Genomic DNA, 16,641 nt, shown 5'->3' with positions numbered 1-16,641 from the left:
TATAGAATGCATGAATGAGTGAATGAATGAATGAGTGAGTGAATAAATGGTGAATATGAGGACCTTCGACCTTCCCCTGTTCATCCATCCTCTCTCTTCCAACCTTTGTTTTCAAATGTGGTTTTTCTCTGGTTACCAGGGCAACACCTGCTGAAGTCCAGTGGGTGGGGGAGGGGGGCGTCTGGAGTTCCTGCCTCGGCCCTTCCCCTTCCCCTTCTTGCTTCAAGGCCCGAGGACCCACCTTGAGGAAGAGCAGAGGTGTTTGGGGAGGGGGCAGCACAGTTCTGCCTGGACAGATTGGGCAGGGGGAGCCTTTACCGGTCACCCCCACTGGGTTACATTATCTCTGAGAGGAAGAAACCCTGAGAAGAAGTCAGGAGTCATTATACAGCTGCCATCACGTCCCTTGCCTTTCTGGGCCTCAGTTGCCTTTGCAAATAGGTCCCAGATGCCTTCATGTGATCTCTTCTAGCGTAAAGATCTAGATAGAATTCCTCCCTCGGGCTCCCTGCCAGGCTGTTAGGGCCTTGAGAGCCAGGAAGGAATCTGGTTCGTGTCTGTATCCCCCTCCTGCCCATTGGCCCTGCTCTATCCTCCAGGGTTGAGGGGGTCTGGAGGACACTGCCCGCCCAGTAATTACAAGCCTGGGTTCAGCTGCCCTCTAGTGGCCCAAGGAGGCAATGACCTCACATCTGTACCGCTGTTCTTTCCCACCAAAGGAAAAGATCTTCAAGCCCTGGCAGGAGCCTCCAAAGACAGACTTTCACCCAAGAAAAAAACCATTGTGGTGGCCTCCCAGACACATGGCCCGGGCTTTAGAGTCTCCAACTTGGGTTTGCTATAGCTGTGTGATTTTTGAACAGGTCACAAGCTCTCTGAGCTCTTCATCTGTAGAAATGGGGGGTATATCAGTCAGCATGGGTTAAAGTATACTGCAGTAACAAACAATTCCAAAATCCCAGTGGCTTATGACAACAAAGATTTGCTTGTTCATTTCTCATGTCCACACTGGTTTGGATCCATGGAGACTCTGCTCTGAGTCGTCTTGACTCTGGGACGCAGGCTGATGGAGCAGCACCATTTCTCCTCACTCTGTGTGGCCGGGGATGGGGGAGAGTGGAGAACTGTACACTCTCCATGAAATGCTTTGGCCTGAGGGCCCCTGCCTGGCTCAGTCTAGAGAGCATGCTACTCTTGATCTCAGGCTGTGAGTTCAAAACCCAAGCTGGGTGTAGAGATGACTTAAATAACTTTTTTTTAAGGAAGAAAAAGAAATGCTTTGTCCTGGACTCACTTCTGATCTCAAGTCATTGGCCAGAATTAGTCACATGGCTCCACCCACCACAGGGAGGGAGATAGGTTAACCCTACTGCACGTGAGAGTTGAAGAGCCAGAACAGGCTCTATTTGATGAACAGGACTGACTGATGACCCGCTTGCATGGTTGTGGGGATACAGTGAGAAGTGCAATGGATCCAATCCATGTTAGCCATTAAAATTGTTACCTTGTAAATCTGTTTTCCTTTTGTACTTACCCTTATGATTTCCCGTGACTTCCACATCAATTCCACCTGCTTACCGCTGCAGGGAAATGGACTTGCGGAGATTCACACAATGACCCAGTGGCTGGGCATCCAGCTCTCCAGGCTCCAAATCCGGAGCCCCTCCTACCATACGGGGCGGAGGAGAAGGGGCTTTGCCCACTGAAGGTTCTCTGTGAGTGTGTTGACTGACAGCATGATGGTCTTTTGAGGGAGCCTGAAGCCTCTGCCCTCCTCCCAAAGCTTGTCTCTGGCCTTTCCAAGCCCTTCCCTCCCCATCAGAGTGGAGAGCCGAGGGCGTGGAACAATGAGAAGCCTGTGCCACCCTCCAGGGCCGGAGTCCGAACATTGCAACCATTCCTATGCAGGGACCCTGCACATTCCTGCCTCTTGTCCTCTGTTCTGGGCCTGGCCCAGACACACCCACCATATCTTGATAGCTCCCAGATGGTGGGAAAGCAAAGCTCTCAAGACTCTGCGAAGTCCCCCAAAACATTTAAAAACCTGTACAACAGTTTGGTTTTTTTCCCCTGGCCCCCAGGAATTCTCTGAGCCACTCTAAAATCTTGGTGTCTAAGCAGATGGGTAGTCCCCTGGTAAGACTTCCAGACCAGCCCATTCATCCAAAACGCACGCTTTCATGGAGGCCCTGCCCACTGCTGGGCAAGCTGTGGGCGGAGGTGAGGAGGACCCCATTGTTGCTCTCTGCAAACATGTGAACAAAATCACAGCATAAGATTTGGGCTGTGATGGGGAAAGCTGCTTGTGGGGTCAGGGAAGTCTTCCTGGAGGAGGCAGCAATTGGAAAGTCATAGATTCTCTCCCTGGATCTAAGCCTTACTTGAAAAACCACCTTCTGCTCATTCAGTCTCCCCTCCCACCACTTACTCACTGATATTCTGTGTTTCAAATGCATGATACCACTCACAAGTGTGAGGATTTTTTAAAATATTTATTTACTTTTGAGAGACAGAATGCACATAAGCAGGGGGAGGGGCAGAGGGAGGGAGAGAGAGAATCCCAAGCAGGCTCCATGATTTTAGCAGAGAGCCCAATGCGGGGCTTGATCCCACAAACCTGTTAGATCATAACCTGAGCCAAAATCAAGAGTCGGAAGCTTAACCAACTGAGCCACCCAAGTGCCCACCACTCATAGTTTCCAGCGAGGACTAAGTTCTCTCGAGCCTCTATGGCTCTGTGCTAGCTGACTCCTTTTCCCCTTCGGGAAAACTCTTAGTCAGCCTTCGGAACCCGGCAGAGTAGTTACATCCTCCAGGAAGCTTTTCTTTTTTTTTTTTAATTTATCTTTGAGAGAGAGAGATAGAGACAGTGTGAGCAGGGGAGGGTCAGAGAGAGAGGGAGTCACAGAATCGGAAGACAGGCTCCAGGCTCTGAGCTAGCTGTCAGCACAGAGTCTGACGCGGGGCTCAAACCCACGAACCATGAGATCATGACCTGAGCCAAAGTCAGACGCTTAACTGACTGAGCCACCCAAGTGCCCCTCCAGGAAGCTGTTCTTGACAAGCCCCTTCCACGACAGCAGACACGTCTTCTGTTGTTCTCAGTTTCTCATACCTGCGTCTCTTACTACAACAACACTTTTGTAATGTGTTTACACATCTCTCCTCCTCTCCAGTTTGTGAGCTCTTCTGAGTCAGAGACTTCTTTGTCATTATGTTCTTGGTGCCAGGCCTAGTGCTGTGGTAGAGCAGGTATGTGGCGTGCCTCTGTAGGGTTCGGGGGGACAGCTGTATGATACACAGCATCAATACAGCGCTTCCTGCCCAACTACCTCCCTTAACATTTGCCACAACCCAGGGGGGCAGGCAGGGGAGGAGTGATCTGGAAACATCTGGCAAGTTATTTTTCTATGGAAAACCTGCCAGGAGCTGAGCACAATGCCAGGCACTGGCAGGGGACCATTTGTCTGGGCTCTAATCACCTGTGATTCCCGGAGCCTGGCACGCAGAAATGCTTGGTGAATTCACGTGTGTGTCCGAGAGCCAAGGAAGCTTGCCCAGGGACGTGCGATGTAAATGAACAGTTTTATAGGATTTACTATTGTCAGGTCCTGCCCTCAAGCTGCTCCCACTACAGGCCTCTGGCAGACCCTGGCAGAGGGAAAAATCTGGCTTCATGGGCACTGGCCTCTTTCTGTAGACTGCTATCTAGGTCAGCCCTCCCCCTTGTAAAAAAATGCTGAGGATGCAGTCCGTTGTGTTAACATCCCATATGAGACATTTCTTTTTAGTATCTAGAACCAAAAATTGGTCTCCCGTGAAGATTCAGTCTGTCCCTTCTGTCACATAATAAGAATAAAATGACCACTTTGTGTTTCTTCTTTCCCTCTGGCTGCCAGGAAGTTCAGAGATAATAGTATGACAGTAGGGGTCAGAGTCAGAACACTTCCTTCTCGCCCCCATGTACGTGTGGCTTCATTAACGGAAATTGTCTTCTGTTCTTTATGAGAAGAGCAGGTGTAAATAAACATTTATGTAAGAAGCCCTGGGACCTGGGAAAGGGCCCAGGTTTAAGAGCAGAAGACCGTCTCTGAGCCTCTGGCTCCGCCTGGCAGCCCTTGTACAAGGCAGACTCCCTATGAGAAGGACTGGCCACTGCCCAAGCCTCAGGGAGGTCACGGTCAACATCCTCCCTGCCGAGGTTATGAGTTTATTATAACCTTGAACACACTCACACCTCTGACCCAGTGTGTCCAGAGGCTTTATTCTTTGTTTTTTTAAGTCTTTTTTTTTCCCAAGTGAATTTATTTATTTTGAGAGAGACAGAGACAGTGCAAGCGGGGGAGGGACAGAGACAGAGGGAGGCAGAGAACCCCAAGCAGGCTCCGTGCTGCCAGCGCAGAGCCCGACGCAGGACTCGAACCCTTGAAAACACGAGATAATGGATTGAGCCAAAACCAAGAATTGGCTGCTTAACCAACTGAGCTTCGCAGGTGCCCCAGAAGTTTTATTTTCAAAGAGGAGTCAGAGAAAGATTTTTCACATGAAATCTCCTGACTTATAAATGATGCCAGTTTGGGTTTTTTTTTGTTTTTTTTTCCAAATGCTGTGTTGGGCAACGCAACAATCTGACTGTAGGCCAGGTCTAGCCTGAGGCCCGCCCAGTCCACTTCCAACAGGGCCTTTCTGGTGTGTTTGGACTGGGGGCTGGGTGACAATTTACATAATTTCTTCTAAACGTTCCCCTCTGCCACCACCCCAGAGAACTGCCTTCTTCTGAGATGGCCCCAGCCCGGGGCCATGCTGGTCCAGGTGGGCCCTGACCCGAGCTGGACCATACCTAGGACACTGCCCCAGCCTTGGGCGATTGGTTTAAAACAGGCCTCTGAGGGGCGCCTGGGGGGGCTCAGTCGGTTGAGCGTCCCACTTCGGCTCAGGTCATGATCTCGTGGTTCGTGAGTTCGAACCCCATGTCAGGCTCAGAGACTGGCACCTGCTTTGGATTCTGTGTCTCCCTCTCTCTGTGCTTCTCCCCTGCTCACACCCTGTCTCTCTCTCTCTCTCAAGAATAAATAAAGATTAAAATTTTTTAAAAAAAAATAAAATAGGCGTCTGACCTAGAATGAGCCAATGAATCCCTCCCGTGAGATACTTGCGCTTAAGGCCAGAGTGAGGGACAAATGACTAACTCTGGTGTCTGGAGCAGGTAGAACCTCTAACTTGGCCAACAGGTGGCCATGATCAGGGGGTCAGGAGTGACCCCCTGATGTGAGAAATGGGGCGCCTGGGTGGCTCAGCTCATTAAGCATCCAGCTCCTGATTTCACCTCAGGTCATGATCTCACGGTTCAGGAGTTCGAGCCGGCATGGGGCTCTGTGCTGACAGTGCAGAACCTGACTGGGATTCTCTCTCCCTCTCTCTGCCCCTCCCCTGCTCATGCTCTCTTTCTCTCAAAATAAATAAATAAAATTATTAAAAATTAAAAGAATGGTGTGAGTCTGAGTGCCTGGTTCTTGTTGTCCTGACCCCTGCTACCTTTCTGTCCTCCAGGGCCTGAACACCCCAGTGTCCTCATGAAAACTTCCCCTTCTCACCCAAGCCAGGGGACTTGGGGTCTATGATGTTTCTTGCACTCTTGCATGGGCCGTGTGCTTGGGCCCTTCTCAGTCCTGCCTCTGACCCGTGCTGGGAGACAGTTTTCTGATAAATGGGTAGCACTGAGCTTCTAACCCCGGTGCCCTGGCTCTCAGCCCAGGCCTCCCACCTCCGCTCACTTAGCTCGTGAAATCCAGAGCCTCAGAAGATAAGAAGTGTATCCCCCTCAGGGAAGGGAGCCCAGGATACACTGGGGCTGGCACTGCCAGAGAAACTGAGGCAGAACGGGACCGGCTACCCAGGAGATGGTGCTGGGCCCCCCTCCATTCTTGCATGGGGTGATAAGGCCCGGGAAGGGCTCCACCCTCCAGGGTGTCTCCAGAGAACCCACGGACCCACCCGCCTACCTCTCCCGAAGCCTGCCTGCCCTGACGGCCAGACTCAGAGCCCCAACTCAGATACTCACCAGACTCTGGAGGTTCCTGTCCGCCCTTCCCCTCCCTGAGGCTCCCAGGCTCAAACCCAGGTGGTTTGAACCCCCTGGGTGGCCTGGGTGGGTTATTTCTCTCTGTACTTATTTCCTCCTTTGTAAAACAACGTTCTGAGTCCCAGTATTTTTCACCCAGCACCCGTTTCCTCTTTTAGGCAACTGCCACTGCCTACCCCCGGCCCCCTCCTCAGACCATGTGATCCGTGGGCTGACTGTCCCTGGCTGCAGTGGTGGGTACCAGAGCTGCCTGGCCATCAGGGCACCCCATGCCCTGAGCTCACGCGTCCTGGGGGCCAATGGGAGTCCATCCCTTGAGCTTTTGCCACAACAGATGCATGCTCTCCCCAGAAATCAAGGCGCTGGGGGCTGAGGGAGCCTGGGGTGGTGGGAGGGAAGCTTCACCTGGGAGTGAAGCCCACACAAAGGAAACCAGGACTGAGGGAGACAAAGTGATAGACGGAGAGATGGCATGTCCTGATGGCATCCTTGAGCCCTAGGCTTCCAGCCAAGCCTGAGTCTGGAACCAAACCTTTTTATTTCAGCTGTTTTCACTTTGGTGTCTTGTGCCCCTCACGAGGCCTGGGTGGCAGTGAGGGGCAGCCGCGTGGTGGGGGAGGGGGTGGGAAAATCTCCCCAAGCTGCAGAATGCCCTGCCGGAGAGGCGGGCACAGCAGGGCCAGGCTGGGGTGAGGCCAGAGAGCCACCGAGGGCACAGGATTGAAGGAGGCACCGAGGGCTTACCTTAACCTGGGTCTGCAAGATGATGTATGCAAGACCTGGTGTGCCCCATTGGAGGAAGAGCAGCTCCACCCCTCGAGGTAACGTTTGCCTCCTTCGCCTGTGCAAGAGTGAGCCCTGGTCTGGGGTCCAAGTCTCAGCCCACTGCCCTGTGGCCTCAGCAAATCCCTACGACAATGGAATGGTAGTTGTGATCGTGTGTTCTCCCCCCTTCAAAGAGGCAGACTTTATTTATTTATTTATTTAGAGTGAGCAGGATAAAGGCAGTGGGGGAGGGAGAGAAAATCTTCAGCAGGCTCTATGCCCAGCGCAGAGCCCGATGCCAGGCTTGAGCTCAGGACTGTGAGGTCATGACCTGAGCTGAAATCAAGAGTCGTCGGATGTATAACTGACTGAGCCACCCAGGCGACTCAAAGAGGTGGACTTTTTAAATGAACACACAGCCCCCCAGCTAAAGAATACACTTGCCAGCCTCCCTTGCAGCTAGAAGTAGCTGTATGACTAAGTATTGACCAGAAGGTTAGAAGGGGATGGGAGCAGTGCAGCTACCAGGCAGTGTCCTCCAGGGAAGGAAAGGGTCACGCTTGCCTCCACCTTGCTGCTAGGGGTGCAGGTGAACCCTCTGGATTTTGTCATCCCATACACAGGGAAGCAGCCACAGAGAAGCACAGATCCCCAAACATGTGTGGAACCAGCCATCAGACCGGCTCCAGAAAACTTCCCTGTGAAAAGTGCTGGGAGAAAGAAAAAACATTCTATTGGTTTAAGGCCCTGTTGTTTTTGCATCTCTGTGCCTAAATTCATATCCTAAATGGGACTCACTCTACCCCATGTACTCCAGCTAATGGTTTTAGTTGTTCCAAGTAGGGGGAGGGGGTGAGAGTTACTGGTTTCTAGTGGATGGAAACCAGAGATGCTCATTACCCCACAACACACAGGACAGCCTCTCACAACAATGATCTGGGCTTGGGGCACCTGGGTGGCTCAGTCGGTTAAGCGCCCGACTTCGGCTGAGGTCATGATCTCACAGTTCGTGGGTTCAAGCCCCGCGCCGGGCTCTGTGTTGACAGCTCAGAGCCTGGAGCCTGCTTTGGATTCTGTGTCTCCCTCTCTCTGCCCCTCTTGTGCTCGCACTGTCTCTCTCTCCCTCAAAATAAATAAATGTTAAAAAGATTTTTTTAATTAAAAAAAAAAAAGAATAATCTGGACTAAAATGTCAATAGTGCCGCTGCTGAGAAATTACTTTACCTGCCTCTCTGAGATAAGTGTTCCTGTCCCTAAAAAGGGTTTTATAGCATTATTGTGTTTTCTTATGAAGAGCCAGTGAGATGACAGACATAACCCTACCTTCAGGAAATGAGATAGTCCTGCAAAAATAGTCATGAAATCTTTATTATTGCAAGAAACTAAGAGGGAAACCTCAGAGGAGAGTGAGACGGGCTGCCAACGGATGTCCAAAATGGGGCAGCAGTGTTCCACACAGGAGGAGGGCTCCCCGCTGGGGTTAGGGTGGGCAGGGGGGTAGTGCTGGGGGGCTGCAGTACAGGGCAGGCGGGAGAGGGCAGGGGCCTTGGGGAAGGGGAGAGTAGAGAAGTCTGGCCCGGTGGTGGGGGGAGGGGCCAGGGCGGGAGCACGGCTGTGTGCAGCCCACGTGCGATCACAGGCTCACTCTGTCCCCAACTCCTCCCCCCCTGCCTGGGGCCCCCACTCTCCCTCTTACACATCCATACCTGCCTGCCTCCCTCCTCCCCCCAGACTCTTCTCTCTCTCTCTCTCTCTCTCACACACACACTCACACACCCTTCCGTCCTCTATGGTCTCACCCCTCTGCACACCTCATCACACACGCTCATCAGTGCCAAGGTTGAGTCCACAGGGGTGGGGCTGGGCTGGACCGAGCAGACATCTCTCCAAATAGGGCGCTTTCCTTGGGTCAGCTTTGCAGCCTGCCACATGTGGCTGCAGGGAGGGTGCCTCGGGTGGAGCGGGCCGTGGAGTGTCACCAGGGCTTCAGTGGGGAAGTGGGCATCTAGACACTTAGGACACGCAGGGCAGCGGTGCCCGACTCCAGGGGAAAGGCAAGAGTGCTTGGGCAGCACAAAGGCACTGGAGGCCAGTGGGGGGTAAACCCCGAGCTGGGGAGGGCAGAGGTGGAGTGAACTGGCTTGATGTGGAAAGCAAGCCCTGGGCCGGCAGCAGTGACACCTCAAGATACCCGGCTGTCCCCATCTCACCAGGCGCAGCCAGCGTCCACCGGGGGCACCCAGAAGCCTCTGCCGGGAGGGCCCAGGCCGCACAGAGGTGGCCTGGAGGACCACACGTTGTCCTCTCTCTGCTCCAGGGTCTCCAGGCTGGGCGAGGCGGGAGGAGGGGCTCGGTGCACGGCGCCGCTCAGCTCAGACCTCGGGGCCTCCGAAGGCCAAGTTGTCGCGGACCATCAGGGTCTTGCGGAGGTCACGGTCCACCAGGGGGCGCTGCATGCGCCACTTGTGCGCCTCCTGCAGGCCAGGCTCGAAGTAGTAGATGCAGGCGCCGAAGCCCACCAGGATGAGCACGGAGATGACCAGGTACACAGGCACGAACCAGTCCAGGAAGTGCGGCATCGCGGCGGCCTCGGCTGCCGAGACACGGGCGGTGAGTGCTGGCGGAGGCGCCCCTTGGCCCACCTGCCAGCCCGGAGGGAGACGCGCAGGCGTGGCGCAGCCAGGAGGTGCCAACATCACCTTGCAGGATGTCAAGACTGAGGCCCAGGAGTGTGGACGGCAGTGACTCAGCAGCCTGCCCCCTGCTCCCCCCCCCCCAAGAGAGAGCTGCCCCCGTCACTTGGGTGAGGGTGGGGGCCACCTGGCTCCTACCCGTCTTTTCGGAAGTTTATATATAGCTGAGGGCCAGACCTGGCTCAATCCCTCTCAGGTACATGTGCCCTCAGGCAAGCTGCCTAACCTCTCTGGGCCTCAGGATCCTTGTCCCCTGTGGAAGGGGACACTAACAGAGCCTAGCAGGGGTTCTGAGCACTCAGTAAAGGACAACATGGGCTAGGCCTCCTCCTCACCACCCCTCCCGGCCCTGACTGCGCTGCTTACCAAGCCCTCACAGATGAGTGGGTCCCCAGCCACCCACACATCCTGGCAGGGTGTGGCTTGGTGAACAGACACCCATCCCCAGGGGATCTGGTTGATATCAACAGGGTCTGCACAGGCTCTCGAATTCAGGCCCATGTTCAAGTTCATGATTATAAGACAGTGCACATGAGCAGCGACCCAAAACTCTTGGGCCTTGGGTTTCCACCTCTGTAAGGTGGGGATGAAAATGGCACCCACCTAGACCGTATTGGCTGTTGTGACAGTTCAGTGAGTTGATTTATGTAAAATACTCAGAAATAGGGCCTGGCACATAATACATGCTATCTTGTTGTTTGTTCTTACTCTCTGAGCCTCAGTTTCCTTATCTGTAAAATGGGAAGAAGGAGTAGGATCCATTTCCTGAGGGCGCTCTGAGTGTTTAACAAGATGATGCCTCAAGCACCAGGCTGCATGGACAGAATCAGCACTCATGTAATATTACCTAGTGTTGTTTCCAGTGGACCAGTAGCAGGAAAGCAGGAACGTGGAGCACAGCAGGTACAACCCATACCCCTCAGAATGGCCCAAAGGTACCCATATCTGTGCTCTGCCAACCTCCCAGCCTCATCTCCTGTCCTACCTGGCATCATCTCGAACTGCTTGCCAGTCACCTATGTGCCCTTGCATATCATACAGTCTCTATCTTTCATACGCGTTCATTTCCCCCAGAACATCCTTTGTACTATATTCATGTGGCAAACTCCTATTCATACTTCAAAAGCCAGTTCACAGACCATCTCTTCCAGAAATGAGATAAAGCAGGACCCGTTAAGCTACCCTCAAACCCTTCCTGAGGTGTATAAAAGGCGTGAGAAGCCCCTCCTCTGCCTGTCCAGGCAGGGAGAGCATTCTTAGAATGTGTTCACGAACCTTATACGGGGCCTATGGGGTAGGTGTTACTGTCCACATTTTACAGATGAAGAAACTGAGGCCCAGATGGGTTCACTAACATGCCCTGCGTTACCCAATTGGAAGGGAACTAAGAGCTGGACCCCAAACCCCCAGAGATGTCCTGAGGTTTGAGTCCTGCAGGGTGGGTAAAGGCACCTGAGCAGAATGAAATGAGCAGAGGTCCACCTTGGCTTCTGGGAGGGAAGAGAGGGACGGATGGAATGACCTTCAGGACAGGCTATATAGAAGCCCTAGCTTCTCAGACTTCTGTCTCCAAACTCCAGCTCCTCTTGTGCATTACTTCTAGGTGGGAGTTCAAGGTGGGCTGTGACCCCGGGGGAAAGAGAGATGCTGCTTCCCAGTGCCGTATCCGTCCTGATGCCCGCCCCTGCCCCCCAGGGTCCCCACTGGTTATTCTGAAGCACAATGTTTCAAGGTGCTCTATCCATGGAGGAATAAAACGAAGAGTGCTGAGCCATGCTCTCCTAACCATTTGCCTTTCTGAAAAGCCAAAGAGAGTTCAGAATTGCTTGGCGCTGCCTGGGTCGAGGGGAAGTTGGGAAAGGGGGCTCCCAAGCAGGAAGTCTGCTCCAAACTAACCTGGCTGAGGCCAAAAGACTCATGTCTCACCCTTGGCCGCAGGCAGGACCCCAGTTCCCCTGCAGCTTAAACGTGAGAATGAGGGACTTGGGCAGAGTTGTAGTATTTTTTGGCTACAATGGTGTGGATCTGTGGAGCACAGCTTAGGGCCCCCCAACCTCTCCAGCCCTGTGAACAAAACCATTCTGGGGCAGACTGAGGACCCCTAGACCTTCTCCTAGCGGAAATAAATCACTCACTGGCCTTCTGTGTGACCTTGGGTTTACTCCTCACCCTCTCTGGGCTTCAGGGTTCCCCATGCACAGTGACAAGGTGGGAGAGGGGAGGTTTCCAGATGATCTATAAGGAATTTTCCAGCCTCTACTCTAGCCAAAGTCCCATCCAGGACAGTGTGAGGGCTCTAGAGCCCCCCTTTCTGCCTCCCAGGGCATTGGCACTACTCGGTGCCCCCCTCCCCCCCACCCCGCGTGTTCGCAGACCCACCTCACGACCTGCAGATGCCTGTTCCAGGGGCTCTGTGCTGAGCACACCACCTCGGTCCGAGCAGCTCAGTGTGGGCCTATGGACTCAGTCGTTGCTGCTGTCCCCAGAGACGCTGCCATCTGCAGCCGCCCTGGGTGCTGGAGGCAGAGAAAGGGAGAGGCCAATGCCCCTCCGTGGGAGACAGAGCTTCTCAGGCCGGGGCTCTGACCGGGCCAGGAGGGGGCAGTCCCGGGCCGGCAAGGCACACTGGTACATCTCCCTGCCCACCGGGAGACCCTTCCCTCTGTCCCCTACTCTCAGGATGGCAGGAGGCGGGACGTGTCTCAGCCAATCAGCAGCCTGGCAGAGCGAGGGCTTTATCCTCCGTTGCCCTGGCAACCAGCCTTCTCTTCTGGATCCCTCGCACTGTGCACGTGGTACGGAAACGACAGGGCAGGGCTGGGAGAATTCGGGGAGGGATGGGAACCACCCGGAAGGCTGCTGAGCCCCGTGGTTGCTGAGCCTGGTGAGGAGGGGACCCCAGCTGAGATAAATGGCAGGGTTTGGAGGCTTGCTGTTTGTGGGTAGGGAGAGATGAGGGTCCCTGGCAAGCAGCTGGGGACACAGAAGTGTGACTAATAGAGCCAATGATGGTCATATGTCGTAGAGGAGAGAATCAATTCTGAGACCGGGACTCTGGACACATTGGTCCAATGTGGACACTGTCTTCAGTGTTTTACTTACAGTAATTCATTTATCCATCTTCCAAGGTCACGGGAAGAAAGTCGCAATGCCTGAGTCAGAGCCTAGCCTGGCCTTCAGGCCCCCACACAGGTTCTGCCTCACCAGCGCCACGAGGTTCCTGGCTGGGATATGGTCTCAGATGCCTGTGACTCCCAGGCACTAAGCACCCCCACCTGCCAGGCGTGGCCCCACACACGACTTCATTCTGCTCTCAGTGGTGTTGAGAGCCCATGTGGGGATGAGGCAGCCACAGCTCAACCTTCTCCTTCCTCTCGGTCACTCAGCTTCTCAGTGACAAAGCCGGGGAGCAGAGCTGGGGTAAGGAGTCTGCCCCCCAAGCCTGGGACCTCCCTTCCGTGCTGTGGACAGAGTGTCAGCAAAGTGTCAGGCACCCAGTGTGCATTCCATAAACAGCCGTGGTTATTGGCTCAGGAGGGCCGAGCAGCCCCAGAGGCCTGTGGGGCGGGAGAGAAGCTTTGAGGAACCACCTTCCCAGGGAGGCCATTCCCAGAAACCTGAGGACAGGCAGGTGAGGAAGGCTGTGGGGGAGATGCTTCAGGACCCTGGGTCCCCACCCCACAGACACCCTGCAAGCTCTAGGCCCTTCTGGACCCCTGAAAGGGTGGTAAGTCCTCTCCAGCATATGTAGGGCAAGGGGAGTGAGTCTGAGTTCACAGAAGGATTTGTATTAAGACAAAGTACATAGAGTAAAATACAAATTTTTTTTAAATTTCTTAAGTTTATTTACTAATTTTGAGAGAGAGCATGCACGCGTGTGTACACGTGCATGTGAGCAGGGGAGGGGCAGAGAGAGAGAGAGGGAGAATCCCAAGCAGGCTCCTCATTCACCCCAGAGCCCAACTCAGGGCTTGATCCCACAACCGTGGGCCAAAATCAAGAGTTGGCCACTTAACTGACTGAGCCACCCAGGTGCCCCAATAAAATACAAATCCCAAGTGAGGAATGTTTACCTGTGTATACACCTGTGATCAATGTCTAGGATATTTCCATCACCCAAGACCGTTCCCTCCTGCCTCTTGCCAGTCAATACCTCCTTCCTAAAGGTACCCGCTGATTTCTATCACCACAACTCTGGTTTTGCCTGTATTTGTATCTCATGTAAACAGACTCCTACCATATGTGCTCTTTTGTGTCTGGATCCGTCCCGCAGCACAGTGCTTTTGCAACTCACTGATGTTGCTCCATTTATCAGTATGCCGCAACTTGTTCATCCGTCGCCCACTGAAGGACATTTGGGTTGTTTCCAGAAGTGGACTATCGTGAGCAAAGCTTCCAAAGTGCTTTTCAACAGTTTGGAGTAGGAGAGCCCACTGGAGTTGGGGGAGGGACGACCAAGGGGCATGGAGAAACCAGCCACCTGATTCCTTATTCACACAGAGACCTACGGGAAGCCTGGGGCTCCTGGGTGGCCCAGTCGGTTAAGCGTCCAACTTTGGCTCAGGTCATGTGCTCATGGTTCATGGGTTCAAGCCCCAGCATCAGGCTGCTTCGGACCCACTGTCCCCCTCTTTCTATCCCTTCCCTATTTGCGAGTCAGTGCACGTGCTCTCTCTCTCAAAAATGAACATTAAAAATATTTTTTTTAAATACCAGGGGAAGCTTGGGGCGCCTGGGTGGCTTAGTCGGTTAAGCGTCCGACTTTCGCTTAGGTCATGATCTCGCGGTTCGTGGGTTCAAGCCCCGCGTCGGGCTCTGTGCTGACTGCCAGCTCAGAGCCTGGAGCCTGTTTCAGTCTGTGGCTCCCTCTCTCTCTGACCCTCCCCTGCTCACGCTGTCTCTCTCTCTCTCTCTCTCTCTCCTAGAAATAAATAAAAAACATTAAAAAAAATTTTTTTTTAAAATAAATACTAGGGGAAGCTCAATATATAATAGAGACAAGGGCTGAGCTGCTGCTCTTTAATAAGAGGGTGGCGTTTCTGGATTCTACCTACTCAGCTTCTCCGTGTCACCTACAGCATCCCTGAGGTATCTCCGCAGAGTTCCACAGAAGCCGATTTCAAAAACTGTATTCCGGAGGGTATCTGATGGCCCTGCCAGCTCTGGGTGCCTCTTGAGAGAGAGAGAGAGAGAGAGAGAGAGAGAGAGAATGAATCTCAAGCAGGCTCCACACTGAACACTGGGATCATGATCTGAACCAGAATCAAGATTTGGACACTCAACTGACTGAGCCACCCAGGCACCCCTGGGTGTTCTTGATGTAAGAATTTCCAGGCCTGGGTTGGCCTTCCTGCCAATCCCCACCCCCCCTTCATCACGATATGATCCTACACACGACATTGCCCATGTGACAAGCACCAACTCATCTTAGCACCACAGCCAATAATCGCCTCCCCCAGCGAAGTATAGCCATGGCTCCCTAGGACCCTTCATGCATCTGGGCTCCCGCTGCTCCCTGGGGTGGCTCTCACTAACTGTGCTGCTTTGGCTGTTGCTATCGGTCCCTCTACCACGGAAGCAGGGGTGTGTGACACCTCTGGTGCCTGGGTCACTAGTGCCCAGCACCAGCCTTGGCCCGAGGCAGGCACACAGCACGTGTTGATTGAATGGGTCTCAGCTCAGTCCCTCCTAGAAAGTGCTGACGGGGGCCAGAATCTCTTCGTGACACCCTAAGGCCCTCAGTCACCTCTGCGGCCTCATTCTCCCCAGTGTCTCGTCATTCCATCCGCTTCAGCCACTGGCCTCCTTGCTGTTCCTCAGAAGTGTCAGGGATGTCCCCACCCCCCAACCCCCAGGCTCTCAGTACTTGCTGCTCTTTCTGCCCAAAGCCTCTTCTTCAATATACTGAACTGGCTCCTCTCTCACTAAATCCAGGCATCTGTTCAAACATCATTTTCCTGGAGTGCCCGGGTGGCTCAGTCAGTTAAGCATTCAACTCTTGGTTTCGATTCAGGTCATGATCCCACGGTTCGTGACTTCAAGTCCCACATCGGGCTCTGCGCTGGTAGCACGGAGCCTCCTTAGGATTCTCTCTCTCCCTCTTTCTCTGTCCCTCCCCTAACTCTCCTCTCTCGCTCTCAAAATAAATAAATACATCTGAAAACGAATTTTTAAAAATGACAAAGAAAACTCATCACCGTCTTCCAGAGGCCTCCCCTGACCTAACGTAGCTTCTTCCTGCCCGTCTCTATCCTCCAGGGCCCCTTACTTTATGTTCAGAGCACTTATTCCTATCAGACTTTTGGGGAGTCCCTTCCACAGCCCCTGCTGGAGGAACCAAAGCCCATCTGTGCTGGGGCAGGGATTCCATGAAGCCATTTCCTTCCAGGTCTTTCTATGTAAAATATAGTTTAGTCCTCAGTGAGAGAGATTTAGGTTAGACAGGGAATAGGCCTCTGCTGTTCCAGATATCACAGCAGTGTGCACACTGGGTGATCAGGGTCTGAGCCCTCCCCCACCCAGAGCTGTCTGATTCATCTGTATGTGTGTTGGGTCTGCCCAAGGCAATGATGAAAGAATCAGCATGTGTAAATCAATCCATTCATTCAACAAATAATTACTGAGCAACGACCATGTACCAGGTACTTTTTAAAGGGCTGGACGTGCAAAGGGACAAAGTGACAAAGTCTCTGCTCTCATGTGTCTTATGCTCTGCTGGAGAGACAGACAGTAAGCAAGTAATTATACAGCTGGTGGCGGAAGCAATCTGTCAGGGGCCCTGACCATCCCTGCGAGTTCTTGCTGGTATGACAAGTGCAAGGCCCTGAAAGCCCTTTGCCCGGGCTACTTCTCGGGTTGTGTTTGCAGCAAGCAACCTTGGGGGATGACGCGACATCTCCCCTGACCCCCGGCAAAGAACAGGCATGCCTACCACTCACAGTGAATCTCCAATCCCCATGGTCTTCCTCTGTGCCACCACCACCCGGTGTATGGGGCTCCATGATGGGTCCTTTGCCGGGCTCGGGGGACATGGGCACGGACACCCACAAACGTGAAGCCCTAGCTACTGGTTTTACCATGAGTAACAGGAAACAAAAGCAA

Source organism: Hyaena hyaena, unplaced genomic scaffold (assembly GCF_003009895.1).
Source record: "Hyaena hyaena isolate Hyena2069 unplaced genomic scaffold, ASM300989v1 scaffold_4, whole genome shotgun sequence".
Classification (NCBI taxonomy): Eukaryota; Metazoa; Chordata; class Mammalia; order Carnivora; family Hyaenidae; genus Hyaena; species Hyaena hyaena.
This window is presented reverse-complemented; position numbering follows the sequence as displayed.